This window comes from Arachis stenosperma, chromosome 4 (assembly GCF_014773155.1).
Source record: "Arachis stenosperma cultivar V10309 chromosome 4, arast.V10309.gnm1.PFL2, whole genome shotgun sequence".
Classification (NCBI taxonomy): Eukaryota; Viridiplantae; Streptophyta; class Magnoliopsida; order Fabales; family Fabaceae; genus Arachis; species Arachis stenosperma.
The window spans coordinates 99,016,664-99,031,864 of NC_080380.1; the positions used below are offsets into that span (position 1 = coordinate 99,016,664).

The following is a 15,201-nucleotide window of genomic DNA, read 5'->3' on the forward strand; positions in this document are numbered from 1 at the left end:
TTGACAGTTCTACTAATAGAATGAGTGTACAAAAAATATTCTTTTCATAGAGCCTTTTTTGTTTACTGCTTTGACTCATATTATAGTGCAATTCAATCTAAAAACCTTTGATATTATCTGATACCCAACCAACTAGAAACCTTAGATATACAACTGACCTTCTCAGGCAAAATTCATATTAGATACTCCATCAACCTAAGAACCTTAGATATTTAAATGACATTCTCAGTGAATATTTACATTGGATATTTCACCAACCTAAGAATGTTAGATATTATTGTCTCAAGCCTTCTCAGGTTAAGAAATGACTTGATTGAATACCTCACTAACTAAGAACCTTAGATATTGTCCTGACATTTATAGAAAGACTTAGATCAAACTGCACCTTGACCTAGGAACCTTAGACATTCTTAAACCTTATCAAGACTAAAGATCAAAGAATGATAAGTGTGTGTGCAATTTGAAGACTCATATGGTGAACTAGTCGAAAGATGTTTTCAACTTCTATAATTGAGTTGATGAATTATTTCTAGGTTCTCTAAGACTATACTAAGATAGTACAACTAAATGCAAACTAACCTCAGAATTACAAGAATTCAATCTGGTCCAAAGACATGAAACCAAGAACTGCCTAGATTACAACTTGAATAACTAAAATTTCTTTCAAAACAAAAGAGTAAGAAGCAAATAAACCAAGAACAAAATGATAGGAAAATAACAACATTTCATTCTCAAATCATTCTTCTTGTTTCTTCAAGATTTCAAATCAACCTTATGTAGATAGATTATTGAAAACATATTTTTTATCCCTGTCTTTACATTTCATGAAATAGTGTCAAAAGTCAAATTACTTCTACCTTGTGTTAGCGTTTGTTGCCAAGAATGATAGCTTTATACTGTACTTTATTTCGGCTATGAGAGAAAACTTCTTCAAATAAAAACCATGACACTTTTCTGAGGTAAGTAATTTTTCACTTTCTTTAATTTTACACGTGAAAGTGGGACAATTGTGTTTCTGAGGTAGCAAAATAGATTTTGATGTAGTCAGATTTGTGTAAGTCTGTTATAGAGGTACTTAGCTTCTGAGGTAGCTAGACTCTATCTATGGTAGTCGTTATTACTTAGCTTAGTTTCTGATGTTGTGTTTATTTATTTTTCAACTTATTCAGGTTCAGAATATACCTTGTTTGTTTTTATTTTTTAAAGAAAATTTCTTAGTCCATTAACATGCTTGAGCAAACAATAGTTGAGACACTAATAAAATTATTAAATTACATTTAGATTAGCTAATCATCAAAATAGTTTTTGAGATATCGTGGAATTAATATCCTCTTCTCCATTAATAACGCATGATTTCTTTCATTCAATCCTTCTTTTTCTTAGCTTCTCGATCCAAATCTCCTTCTCCATCATTAGCTCTCTCTCAATTTCTCACCAAATCCTCTTCTCTTTCACTTTTTCTTCTCAAAAACATGTATAATTTTCAATTCTCACTCCATACCAATGGTGGAATCATAACAAAAAGCATGAAAATAAATGTGTTTGAACTATATTGATTAGTGGGTGTAAATTATGTTAATTCATAGGTAAATGCAATGTTAACTGCAAATATTTTAGCTAAAAATTCATAAAATGATTCTTGCAAAAGTATCTTCAATATAGGAACATTTAATCATTCAATCTATAAAGTTTTTTTAACCGATTGTTATTTTGATAAAGTTCAGTTGAAGTCCACAAAAATATAAAAGTCTGTAGTTTGCAATAAGGGATTATTACAAGGTAACCTAACATCACAATACATTAATAAATCATGTTTTACTAAGGATAATATCAATAGGTTTTCTAATTCTTGAGCTACAATGAGTCTCTATAGATTTAGAGCATATGCAAAAGCCGAGGTTAACTACAAGTAAGGGAAGGACGGCATTAATAATGGCAAAAAATGAGGGAGAATTGGGTTTTGCAAGTGATTGATGAAGAGGAATATGAGAAAAGATGGGAGAAGGTTGCGGTTAACATCGGTAGAAAGCAATGAAAGAGTGGGATAGAACAAGTGAAAAATAAATAGGAGTGTAAAGAAATATGAGGGGAAGTTGGAGTTAACGATGGCAAAAAGTGAGGAAGAATTGGATTTCAGCAGGTGGTAGGGGTCAGACTTATAACAGAGGAGGGAGCCAGAGAGGAAGAGGTCAGGCACGTGTGTACGCTTTAACACGTCATGATGCTCAAGCTTCTAATGTTGTGGTGGCAGGTACTTTACAAGTTTGTTCTTTAGATGTGCGGGTATTATTTGATATGGATTCTCATTATTCCTATGTATCTCATATTTTGCATCTCGTTCGATAAAAAACCTGAATTATTATCCCACCCATTTTATGTTGGCACTCCACTTGGAGTCTCCACAGTGGTTCGAGTCGTGTTTCGGTCTTGTGTTGTTAAAATTAATACGGTTGATACCTTAGCTGACTTAATTCTTCTAGAACCAATGGAAGATATTAATGTTATCCTAAGTATGGATTGGTTAGCAGCTTGTCATGCTGATTTGGGTTGTTACTCTAAAACTGTGAAGCTTGACATACTGGGTATCTCACCTTTTGTTTTGAAGGGTGATGATTGTCCCACTTTAGCTAGCATAATCTCATCTATGAGTGCTATGCAATTGATGGATAAGGGAAACCAAGGATTTCTGGTAGTTGTTAGAGATGTTGATGCTGAAGTGTCTAGTCTTGATTAGGTTCCTATTGTTAAGAAATTTCCTGACGTGTTCCTTGATGAACTACCAGGGATGCCACCTGACCGCGAAGTTTAGTTTTCCATAGAATTAGTCATGGGAGTCCAGCCTGTGTCCATTCCTCCCTATCGTATGGCTCCAACTGACTTACGAGAATTAAAGGTTAATTGGAGGAAATATTGGAGGAAGAATTCATTCGTCCTAGTATTTCTCCATGGGGAGCTCCTACTCTATTCGTAAAGAAGAAGGATGAAACGATGCGACTATGTGTGGATTATCGCCAGCTCAATAAGATAACTGTTCGCAACAAGTATCCATTGCCGAGGATTGATGATTTGTTTGATCAACTTCAAGGAGCTACCTGTTTCTCAAAAATTGACCTGCGTTCAGGGTACCATCAATTGAAGATAAAAGAGGGAGACATTCCAAAAGCTGCCTTTCGTACTCGTTATGGACACTATGAGTTCTTAGTAATGTCCTTTGATATGACGAATGCGCCTGTAGCTTTCATGGACTTGATGAATTGAGTCTTCAAACCTTTCTTAGATTATTTCGTTATCGTCTTCATCGATGATATCTTGGTATATTCAAAAAGTGCTAGGGAGCATGAGTATCATTTGAGGATTATGTTGCAAACCTTGAGGGATCACAAGCTTTATGCTAAGTTTTCTAAATGTGATTTTTGGCCTGATCAAGTGACTTTTTTGGCACGTTGTATCAAAAGATGGAATCATGATAGATCCAAAGAAGGTTGAAGCCGTTCAAAAGTGGCCAAGGCCTACTACCGTGACAGAAATTCGTAACTTTCTAGGGTTGACCAACTACTATCGGTGATTTATCAAGGACTTCTTGAGAATTTCTACACCATTAACCAAGTTAACTCAGAAGAATGTAAAGTTTCAATGGTCAGAAGCTTGTGAGGAAGGTTTCCAGACACTTAAGGCTTGTCTAACCTCAACACTTGTTCTTGTTTTACCTTCTGGGTCTAGGAGATTTTCAGTCTTTTGTGATGCATCTCGGATAGGACTTGGTTGTGTATTGATGCAACATGGTCGCGTTATTGCCTATGCCTCGCGACAACTCAAGAAACATGAGTAGAATTATCCAACTCATGACTTGGAAATGGCAGCGGTCATTTTTGCTTTGAAGATTTGGAGACACTACCTTTATAGTGAGACCTGTGAGATCTATGTAGATCACAAGAGTTTGAAGTATATATTTCAACAGAAGGATTTAAATTTAAGGCAACAGATATGGATGAAGTTGCTAAAAGATTACAATTGTACCATTTTGTATCATCCTGGAAAGGCAAATGTTATAGCAGATGCGCTTAGTAGAAAATCTATGGGTAGCTTGGCCCATATTACTCTTGCAAGGAGACCAATTGTTGAAGAAGTCCATCAATTGGAGGCCGGTGGAATTCAATTTGACCTTGGAGAATCAGGAGTTTTCTTAGCACATCTTCGAGCCTAATCTTCTCTGATAGAATAGATCAAGGCTGCATAAAGTGATGACCCAAAACTAAGAAAAATTATGGAACATGTTCGCAATGGGAGGAACTCAGACTTTTCTCTTGATCAACATGTTGTGCGTTGTGGTCAATGCTTATGCGTGCCAGATAACCACGACTTGAAGAAAGCCATTTTGGAAGAGGCTCAAAATTCTAAGTACGCAGTTCATCCAGATTCCAATAAGATGTATCAATATTTGAAATAATTATTTTGGTGGGAAGGCATAAAGAAAGACATAGGAGTTTTTGTTTCTCATTGCTTAACTTGCCAACATGTTAAAGCTGAACGTCAAAGACCTGTTGGGTTATTGCAACAAATTGGGATACCTGAATGGAAATGGGAAAGAATTACGATGGATTTTGTAACAGGTTTACCTCGTAGTTTCAAAGGTTTTGATTCAATTTGGGTAATTGTGGATAGAATGATGAAGTCAGCCCACTTTCTTCAAGTGAAAATAACTTTTAGTGTAGTTTGGTATGCTCAACATTATGTCGATGAGATAGTTAAACTACATAAAATTCCAGCGTCTATTATTTCAGATCGCAGACCTCAGTTTACCTCTCATTTTTGAAAATCTTTTCAGAAAGTGTTAAGAACTCGTCTAGATCTTAGCACAGCTTTTTACTCTCAAACTGATGGACAATCAGAGAGGATGATCCAGACATTGGAAGACATGTTAAGGAGTTGTGTTCTAGATTTTGGTAGAAATTGGGACAATTCTTTACCTTTGATCGAGTTCTCTTATAATAATAGTTATTGTTCATACCCTGGGTCAAGCTGTTCGACCCGGGATGTTTTTCAGGCAAAGCGACCGACCTCTTCAGGTCAGGATGACCCGACCTCTTCTCAAAGAGCTTGGCCAAGTCACAGGAAAGCCCAACAAAGGGCCCAAATAGAGGAACACGTCCCAAATCCAAGGGCAGCCCAAGCCCGTAGAGATAAAGGCGATTCCCTTGAAGATAAGATGACCTTACTTGAAGATAAGATAACTAACTTATCTTATCTAAGAAGGTCATTCTACGCCATTATAAATACACTGGAGCACCCAGGTATAACTCATACTCTGATTCTACTCAATACCTGCTTAATACCCTTGCTAACTTAAGCATCGGAGTCCTTTGCAGGTACCCCCCACCGTCCGGGGACGAAGGATCAGCATCATCACCAAGTCCAACGAGTCGGACATAGCGACTCCGACCACGATCATCAGATCGGACCCCGCAGCTCCGACCAGCATAGAAGATCTCGTCCAAGATCGACCTCTAGTTTCAGGTAACCCTCGGAACAATGGCGCCGTTGCCGGGGAACCTGGAAGTCATCCCATTACCATGGCAGACGACCATGACAACGATCACACCTCAGATATAGAAGAAGGAACGCCGCATAAAAATGCGGACACAACACCAAAAGATACTCCCCAAATCAACAATAAGAACTCCCCAAACGAGGGAGCCCTGGAGGCATTTCAAGATCGGTTAAAACAACTTGAGGAAGACGCTCTACGTCAACGAGAGGCTGAGAAGGATCTACAAAGAGAAATAAGGCAACGTCGGGAACTGGAAACCAAACTCCTAAAAATTGAAGCCGATGTCAAGACGAAAGCCAGCCGATCCATTCCCGAAGATAACGTACGAAAGGAGCAAGACCCATTCACCAAAGAAATCATAAAGACAAAAATCCCAAAGGACTTTAAACTCCCAGACATGACCTTATACGATGGCACCACAGATTCGAGCCATCATCTCAGCAACTTCAGAAGCAGAATGTACCTCACCGATGCCTCAGATGCAGTTCATTGCAAAGCCTTTCCAACTACTTTAACAAAAACAGCAATTAGATGGTTCGATAATCTCCCTCCTAGGTCCATCTCGAGTTTCGACGACATGGCTAAAAAATTCCTAGCTAGATTCTCCATCCAGAAGAATAAAGCTAAACATGCTCCGAGCTTACTAGGAATCAGACAAGGAGAGCGGGAAACCTTGCGTAACTACATGGAGAGATTCAACAAAACATGCATGGATATATAAAACCTTCCAACAGAAGTTGCCATCATGGGTCTCATTAATGGCCTGCGAGAAGGGCCTTTCAGTCAATCCATATCAAAGAAGTACTCCACATCTCTGAACGATGTACAGGAGTGAGCGGAAAAGTACATCAACATGGAGGAAAACTCCCGATTAGGAGAGACCTCAAAAGCAGGGTTCACCCCTCGGGATAAAGACAAAGATTCCAGAAAAAAGGAAAATCGACATGGAGAGAAAATAAAAAAATACCACAATTACACCCCTCTTCGGGTGTCTCTCGTGGATGTCTACAGAGAAGTTTGTAACACAGAAAAAATACCACCAACTCGACCACTCAAAAGCAAAAAAGGAGGAGGAAACCGGACTGAATATTGTGAATACCATCGGATCCGCGGGCACTCCACCAATGAGTGTTTTAACTTAAAAAACGTCATAGAAAAACTCGTACGAGAAGGAAACCTAGATCGATACCTGGCCACCCATGAGGATGAACAAAGAAAAAAAAGAAGAGCAGAAGATGTCGGACCAACTACGCGATCATCCTGGATGCCAGAAAGACACGTCCACATGATACATGGCGGATTCGCCGGGGGATGAATCTCCGAATCATCCCGCAAAAGACATCTCAAAGACATATATCATGTCGCAGAAAGGAAGGAAGCACCCGACATCCCGGCAATCACTTTTACCAAGGAAGACGCATCCGGCATCGCGATAGGGCATGACGATCCCATGGTCATCACTATTATACTGGCAAACGCCAATCTTCATCGCACACTGATAGACCAGGGGAGCTCTGCCGATATCTTATTCAAAACCGCCTTCGACAAACTCGGCTTGGAAGAAAAAGAACTCAGAGCATATCCGGACAGCCTGTTTGGGTTAGGTGATACCCCGGTTCAACCAATGGGATACATCCCGCTCCTCATAACTTTTGGAAAGGGAAGTCAGTCAAGAACACTCAAAATAGATTACATCGTCGTTGACGTAAGCTCAGCCTACAATGCCCTAATAGGTCGGGCAACGTTAAATCAACTCGGCGCAATAATCTCGATTTTGCATCTATGCATGAAATTCCCAACCGCAGAAGGAATAGCCACAGTAAAGGCAGATCAGAAGATGGCACGCTGCTGTTACAATGAATGTCTAAACCTCAGAGGCAGGGGAGAAGAATTCCACACAATCGAGCTCGGTGGAGTTCGGAGGCGGGAGGAGCTCCGCCCACAACCTGAAGGAGAAATAGAGAAAATCCAGATCAGGAACACCCCGGACCAAACAACCAACATCGGCACACTCCTAAAAGGGGACATAAAAGAAACACTCATACAGTTCCTACACGACAACGCCGACCTCTTTGCGTGGAAAGCTGCAGACATGCCAGGCATAGATCCCAAACTAATGTGCCACAAGCTAGCAGTCTACCCAGGATCTCGGCCGGTACAACAAAGGCGCAGAAAGCTAGGACCAGAACGCTCTCAAGCAGTGGAAGAATAGGTACGAGCTCTACTGGAGGCAGGCTTCATAAGAGAAGTCAAATACCCGCTATGGCTTGCTAATGTCGTTTTGGTAAAAAAGTCAAATGGGAAGTGGAGAATGTGCACCGACTATACCGATCTCAACAAAGCTTGCCCGAAAGATCCTTATCCACTCCCAAACATCGACGCACTAGTAGATGCCTCCTCCGGATACAAATACCTCTCCTTTATGGACGCATACTCGGGATATAACCAAATCCCAATGTACCCACCCGACCAAGAAAAAACCTTTCTTAACCCCAAAGGCAAATTACGGCTATATTGTTATGCCCTTCGGTCTCAAAAACGCGGGAGCCACTTACCAAAGATTAATGAACAAAGTTTTTTCGGATCACATCAAAAAGATCATGGAGGTCTACGTAGACGACATGCTAGTGAAGACGCAAAACGAAGAGATGTTATTATCCGACCTGACACAAGTATTCAACACCATAAGACGACAAGGCATGCGACTCAATCCCACAAAATGTACCTTCGCAGTAGAAGCTGGTAAATTCTTGGGTTTTATGATCACACAAAGAAGAATCGAGGCAAACCCAGACAAGTGCAGGGCCGTACTCGACATGAAAAGCCCGACTTGTATCAAAGAGGTACAACAACTCAACGGGCGGTTGGCAGCCTTGTCCAGATTCCTGGCGGGATCCGCAATAAGATCTCTCCCCTTCTACGCCACTCTAAGGAAGGGAAAGGAGTTTAAATGGACAGTTGAATGCGAGCAAGCCTTCCAAGACTTCAAAAAATTTCTGAGACAGCCACCTATATTAAGTCGGCCACGGGAAGGAGAACCACTCATCTTGTATCTCGTAGCGGGAAATCGGGCAATAGACTTAGCACTGGTTCGAGAAGACAACAGTGGGCAACAACCCATATACTTCATCAGCAAAGCATTACAAGGGTCCGAGTAGAACTACCAGAAAATAGAAAAGTTCGCTTACGCTCTCATAATAACATCTCGACGACTTCGCCCATATTTCCTGTCTCACACCATTAACATTCGGACCAACCAGCCCATAAATGAAATCCTACAGAAAACAGACTTGGCAGGAAGAATCTTGCAATGGGCAGTCGAGTTGTCCGAATTCAACCTTCAATACGAAGCTCGGACGGCCATCAAATCTCAATATCTGGCTGACTTTATTGTGGAATTCACAGACACATCGGAAATCCCCACAGAATGGAATCTATACGTGGACAGCTCCTCAAATAAAACGGGAAGTGGCGTAGGCGTAATAATTGAAAGCGACCAGGGGACCCAGATCGAACTCTCCCTCAAATTTGGGTTCCCTACCTCAAACAATCAAGCGGAATATGAGGCACTACTAGCTGGTTTGAAGCTGGCTAGGGAGGTTGGAGCTCAAAAATCTTCAGCGACTCACAGGTAGTCACTTCACAAATAACAGGCAGCTACCAAGCCAAAGATCCCACTATGAAAAAATATCTAGACAAAACCAGGGAACAACTCGGACAACTCGGAGAGTATGAGATTCGACACATACCCCGAGAACAGAATGCCCGGGCCGATGCACTCTCAAAACTAGCCAGCACCAAACAAGGAGGCAACAATAGAAGCCTTATCCAAGAAATTCTACAGAAGCCATCAATTTCAGAAGAAGAAAAGGTCCTAGCCATAACAGATCGCGATCTGGGATGGATGACCCCCATAATTAATTACCTCACCAAATAGGCCCTCCCTACAGATGAGAAAGAGGCAAAGAGGTTAAAACGGAAAGCACAATACTATACCATCATAAATAATACTTTATACAAAAGAGGGATTTCAACACCATTGCTAAAATGCGTGTCGACTTCCAACACTAAGGATATCTTAGAAGAAGTACACAGCGGCATTTGTGGCAATCACCTTGGAGCGCAAGCACTCGCCAAAAAAGTACTATGGGTAGGATTCTATTGGCCAACCCTACAAAAAGAAGTCACAGAATTCGTAAAGACATGTTCGCCATGTCAAAAGCATGCCAACTTCCACACCACTCCGCCAGAGGAACTCATCAGCGTAACCTCACCTTGGCCATTCGCAAAATGGGGACTCGATCTCCTTGGACCTTTTCCTCAAGGATCAGGACAAGTCAAATTTCTCATAGTAAGAATAGACTACTTCACAAAATAGATCAAGGCAGAACCCCTAGCCAATGCCACAGCTCAAAGAAGTCAGAAATTCCTGTATAAAAACATCATCACAAGGTTCGGAGTTCCATACTCCATCACTATAGGCAATGGTACCCAGTTCACAGACGTAGGCTTCAGAAAACTAGCGGCCGACCTAAATATAAAACAATAATTCACCTCTGTTGAGCACCCCCAAGCCAATGGGCAAGCTGAAGCTGCTAACAAAGTTATATTAGCAGGGATAAAATGGAGATTATAGGATACAAAGGGAGCCTGGGCGGAGGAGCTCCCACAAGTTCTATGGGCGTACCGAACGACTCCACATTCCACGACAAAGGAGTCACCCTTCCGATTAGCTTACGGAATGGAGGCAATGATTCCGGTGGAGGTCGAAGAAGGATCACCCAGAGTAATCTATTTTAGCGAAAAAGTCAATTCCCAACTTCAAAGGGAAGAGCTCGACTTACTTCCAGAAATCCGAGAGAAAGCTCGGATAAGGGAAGAGGCGCTGAAAAAACGAATGGCCTCCAGATACAACCAAAAAGTAATACAGCGGGCCTTCGTTGAAACGATCTTATCCTAATCCGAAACGATATAGGAACAACTCGACCTGGAGAAGGAAAGCTGGCAGCAAACTGGAAAGGACCCTTCTGAGTCATAGAAGTATTAGGAAAGGGCTACAACAAACTTTCCGAACTCGATGGACGAGAGCTTCCTAGATCATGGCATGCTTGCAACCTAAGAAGGTACTATAGTTAGGGGGAGAAAAAAGATCTTGGACAAGGCGCACTCTTTTTCCTGAAAAAGGTTTTTTAACGAGGCGCCCCGCCAAGACCTACAAATCACCCGACTTAGGAAATTAATTCCTCGTGTATATTTGCATTTTCTTTTAATAAAATTTGTTCAGATTATCTACAAACGCTCAAGTCGTATTATTCTAAAAACATTCATCGCCCGATTATAAAGCTACAGATCGACAAAAAGTGAAAATCGAATTCACTGTGCGATCACGATAAAAACGAGGGCTAAAAATCCAAATTCTACAAAATCGGCAAAGATGAAAACAGAATAATGCAAGAAGTTATAGAAAGTGATCCATAGAAAGGACCTGACGAGGACCTAATAAAATGGATTGCTATAAAATAACTTAAAGACTGGCCGGTGATGAGCGGATAATTTGTACGCTTTTTGCATTGTTTTTAGTATGTTTTTAGTATGATCTAGTTAGTTTTTATCATATTTTTATTAGTTTTTAGTTAAAATTCACTTTTCTGGACTTTTCTATGAGTTTGTGTGTTTTTCTGTGATTTCAGGTATTTTCTGGCTGAAATTGAGGGATCTGAGCAAAAATCTGATCCAGAGACTCAAAAGGACTGCAGATGCTGTTGGATTCTGACCTCCCTGCACTTGAAGTAGATTTTCTGGAGCTACAGAAGCCCAATTGGCGCGCTCTTAACGGCGTTGGAAAGTAGACATCCTGGGCTTTCCAGCAATATATGATAGTCCATACTTTGCCCAAGATTTGATGGCCCAAACCGGCGTTCAAAGTCACCCTCAGGAATTCCAGTGTTAAACGCCGGAACTGGCACCTAAATGGGAGTTAAACGCCCAAACTGGCATAAAAGCTGGCGTTTAACTCCAAGGAGAGTCTCTACACGAAAATGCTTCATTGCTCAGCCCAAGCACACACCAAGTGGGCCCGGAAGTGGATTTTTATGTCATTTACTTATCTCTGTACACCCTAGGCTACTAGTTTTCTATAAGTAGGACCTTTTACTATTGTATTAGACATCTTGGGATTATTTTAGATCCTTTGATCACTGGGAGGCTGGCCTCACGGCCATGCCTAGACCTTGTTCTTATGTATTTTCAACGGTGGAGTTTCTACACACCATAGATTAAGGTGTGGAGCTCTGCTGTACCTCGAGTATTAATGCAATTACTATTGTTCTTCTATTCAATTCCGCTTGTTCTTGTTCCAAGATATCACCTGTTCTTCAACTTGATGAATGTGATGATCCGTGACACTCATCATCATTCTCACTTATGAACAAAGTGACTGACAACCACTCTTGTTCTACAAGCATATGAGGCTTAGTGAATATCTCTTGGATTCCTGATACACGATGTATGGTTGATCGCCTGACAACCGAGTGCTCGCCTGACAAACGAGCCAGCCATTCCGTGAGATCAGAGTCTTCGTGGTATAGGCGAGAACTGATGGCGGCATTCAAGAGAATCCGGAAGGTCTAACCTTGTCTGTGGTATTCTGAGTAGGATTCAATGATTGAATGACTGTGACGTGCTTCAAACTCCTAGCAGGCGGGGCGTTAGTGACAGACGCAAAAGAATCGATGGATTTTATTCCGGCCTGACCGAGAACCGACAGCTGATTACCCATGCTGTGACAGAGCATAGGCGACGTTTTCACTGAGAGGATGAGAGGTAGCCACTGACAACGGTGAAACCCTACATGAGCTTGCCATGGAAAGGAGTAAGAAGGATTGGATGAAGACTGTAGGAAAGCAGAGAGACGGAAGGGAAGGCATCTTCATACGCTTATCTGAAGCTCTCATCAATGATATACATAAGTATCTCTATCTTTATCTTTATGCTTTATTCGTCTATCACTATACCCATTTGAGTCTGCCTGACTGAGATTTACAAGGTGACCATAGCTTGCTTCATACCAACAATCTCCGTGGGATCGACCCTTACTCGCGTAAGGTTTATTACTTGGACGACCCAGTGCACTTGCTGGTTAGTTGTGCGAAGTTGTGTTTATGCCACGGTATTGAGCACCAAGTCTTTGGAGCCATTACTAGGGATTGTTTGTGTAAAAGTAGTGATCACAATTTCGTGCACCAAGTTTTTGGCGCCGTTGCCGGGGATTGTTCTTGAGTATGGACAACTGACGGTTCATCTTGTTGCTTAGATTAGGCATTTTTTTTTCAGAGTTTTTAAGAATGAATTCTAGTGTTTCTTGGTGATCTGTTGAAATCTGGCTGGCTGTGAAGCCATGTCTAATCTTATTGGACCGAGGTTTCAACTGATCATCACAATAGCTTGTTGATCTCTATCAATCTTGCTATTGGAGCAATGATCTGCTAAGGCTTGGCTGGCCATTGGCCATGTCTAGTATTTTGGACCGAAGTTTTCTTTGAAAGCTTGGCTGGCTGTGAAGCCATGTCTAATTCCTGGACCGGAGTCTTAGACTAGCATTGCAATGATTCCTGGAAATTCAAATTGAGAATTCTGAAACCTTTATTTTCTATTTTCATATAATTTTCGAAAAAAGCACACAAAAAAATTATAAAAATCATAAAAACCAAAAATACTTTATGTTTCTTGTTTGAGTCTAGTGTCTAATTTTAAGTTTGGTGTCTTGCATGCCTTGTTTATTTGATCTTGGTTCTATTTTCAAGTCAATAGTACAGGGGACTGAAGATTCAGAACATGCAGCAGAGGAATTACACAGAAAAACTGGGCGTTCAAAACGCCCTGTGAAGAAGGACAGACTGGCGTTTAAACGCCAGCCAGGGTACCTGGTTGGGCGTTTAACGCCCAAAAAGGTAGCATTTTGGGCGTTAAACGCCAGAATGGATACCATTCTGGGTGTTTAATGCCAGGATGGCACAAGGGGAAGATTTTGTTTTCAAAATCAATTTTTTTTTCAAGTTTTCAAAGTTTTTCAAAATCAAATCTTTTTCAAATCATATCTTTTCAATCAAATGTTTTCAAAATCAATTTCTTTCCTTTTTCAAAGATACTTGCTAACAATTAATGATTTGATTCAAAATTTCAAGTATGTTGCCTTTTCTGTTGAGGAAGGTTTAATTTTTGAATCATATCTTTTCTTGTCAAGCAAGTCATTAATTTTAAAATCAAATCTTTTTAAAATGTTTTTTTCAAATCATATCTTCTCAATCACATCTTTTTAAAACCAATCATATCTTTTTAATCACATCTTTTTCAAAATAATTTTCAATCAAATCGTTTTAAACTTCTAATTTCAAAATCTTTTTCAAAAATCATTTGATTTCTTTCCCACTCTTATTTTCGAAAATCAAGTAGTGTTTTTCAAAAATGTTTTCAAAATCTTTTACTTAATTTTCGAAAATTACCTCCCCTCTTCTCACATCCTTCTATTTATGGAGTATCACTCCTTCTTAATGCACAATTCGAACTCTATCTGATCAAGTTCGAATTCTTCTACCTCTTTCTTCTATTTTTCTGTTCCTCTGACACCTCAAGGAATCTCTATACTGTGACATAGAGGATTCCACATTTTCTTGTTCTCTTCTCTTTCATATGAGCAGGAGCAGAGACAAAGGCATTCTTGTTGAAGCTGACCCTGAACCTGAAAGGACCTTGAAGCGAAAGCTAAGAGAAGCTAAGGCACAACTCTCTGTTGAGGACCTGACCGAATTCTTCAAGGAAGAAGAACCTATGGCAGCCGAAAACAACAACAATGCCAACAATGCAAGGAAGGTGCTGGGTGACTTTACTGCACCTACTCCCGACTTCTAACGGGAGAAGCATCTCTATCCCTGCCATTGGAGCAAACAACTTTGAGCTTAAGCCTCAGTTAGTTTCTCTAATGCAACAGAATTGCAAGTTCCATGGACTTCCATTGGAAGATCCTCATCAGTTTTTAGCTGAGTTCTTGCAAATCTGTGACACAGTCAAGACTAATGGGGTTGACCCTGAGGTCTACAGACTGATGCTATTCCCTTTTGCTGTAAGAGACAGAGCTAGAATATGGTTGGACTCTCAACCTAAAGAAAGCCTGGACTCTTGGGAAAAGCTAGTCAATGCCTTCTTGGCAAAGTTCTTTCCACCTCAAAAATTGAGTAAGCTTAGAGTGGAAGTCCAAACCTTCAGACAGAAGGATGGTGAATCCCTCTATGAAGCTTGGGAAAGATACAAACAATTGATCAGAAAATGTCCATCTGACATGCTTTCTGAATGGAGCATCATAGGTATTTTCTATGATGGTCTCTCTGAACTATCCAAGATGTCTTTGGATAGCTCTGCTGGAGGATCTCTTCATCTGAAGAAGACGCCTACAGAGGCTCAAGAGCTCATTGAAATGGTTGCAAATAACCAATTCATGTACACTTCTGAAAGGAATCCTGTGAACAATGGGACAAGTCAGAAGAAAGGAGTTCTTGAGATTGATACTCTGAATGCCATTTTGGCTCAGAATAAGATATTGACTCAACAAGTCAATTTGATTTCTCAAAGTATGTCTGGAATGCAAAATGCACCAAGCA

At 40.6% G+C, this 15,201-nt stretch overlaps 1 non-coding gene across 1 annotated transcript; it reads right to left on the bottom strand.

The window, feature by feature from the left end:
* Positions 1-14,780: 14,780 nt before the first annotated feature.
* LOC130978800 (small nucleolar RNA R71) lies at positions 14,781-14,884 on the bottom strand. The gene has a single exon (XR_009086414.1). It is a non-coding gene; the product is annotated as a small nucleolar RNA R71 (small nucleolar RNA).
* Positions 14,885-15,201: the final 317 nt, after the last annotated feature.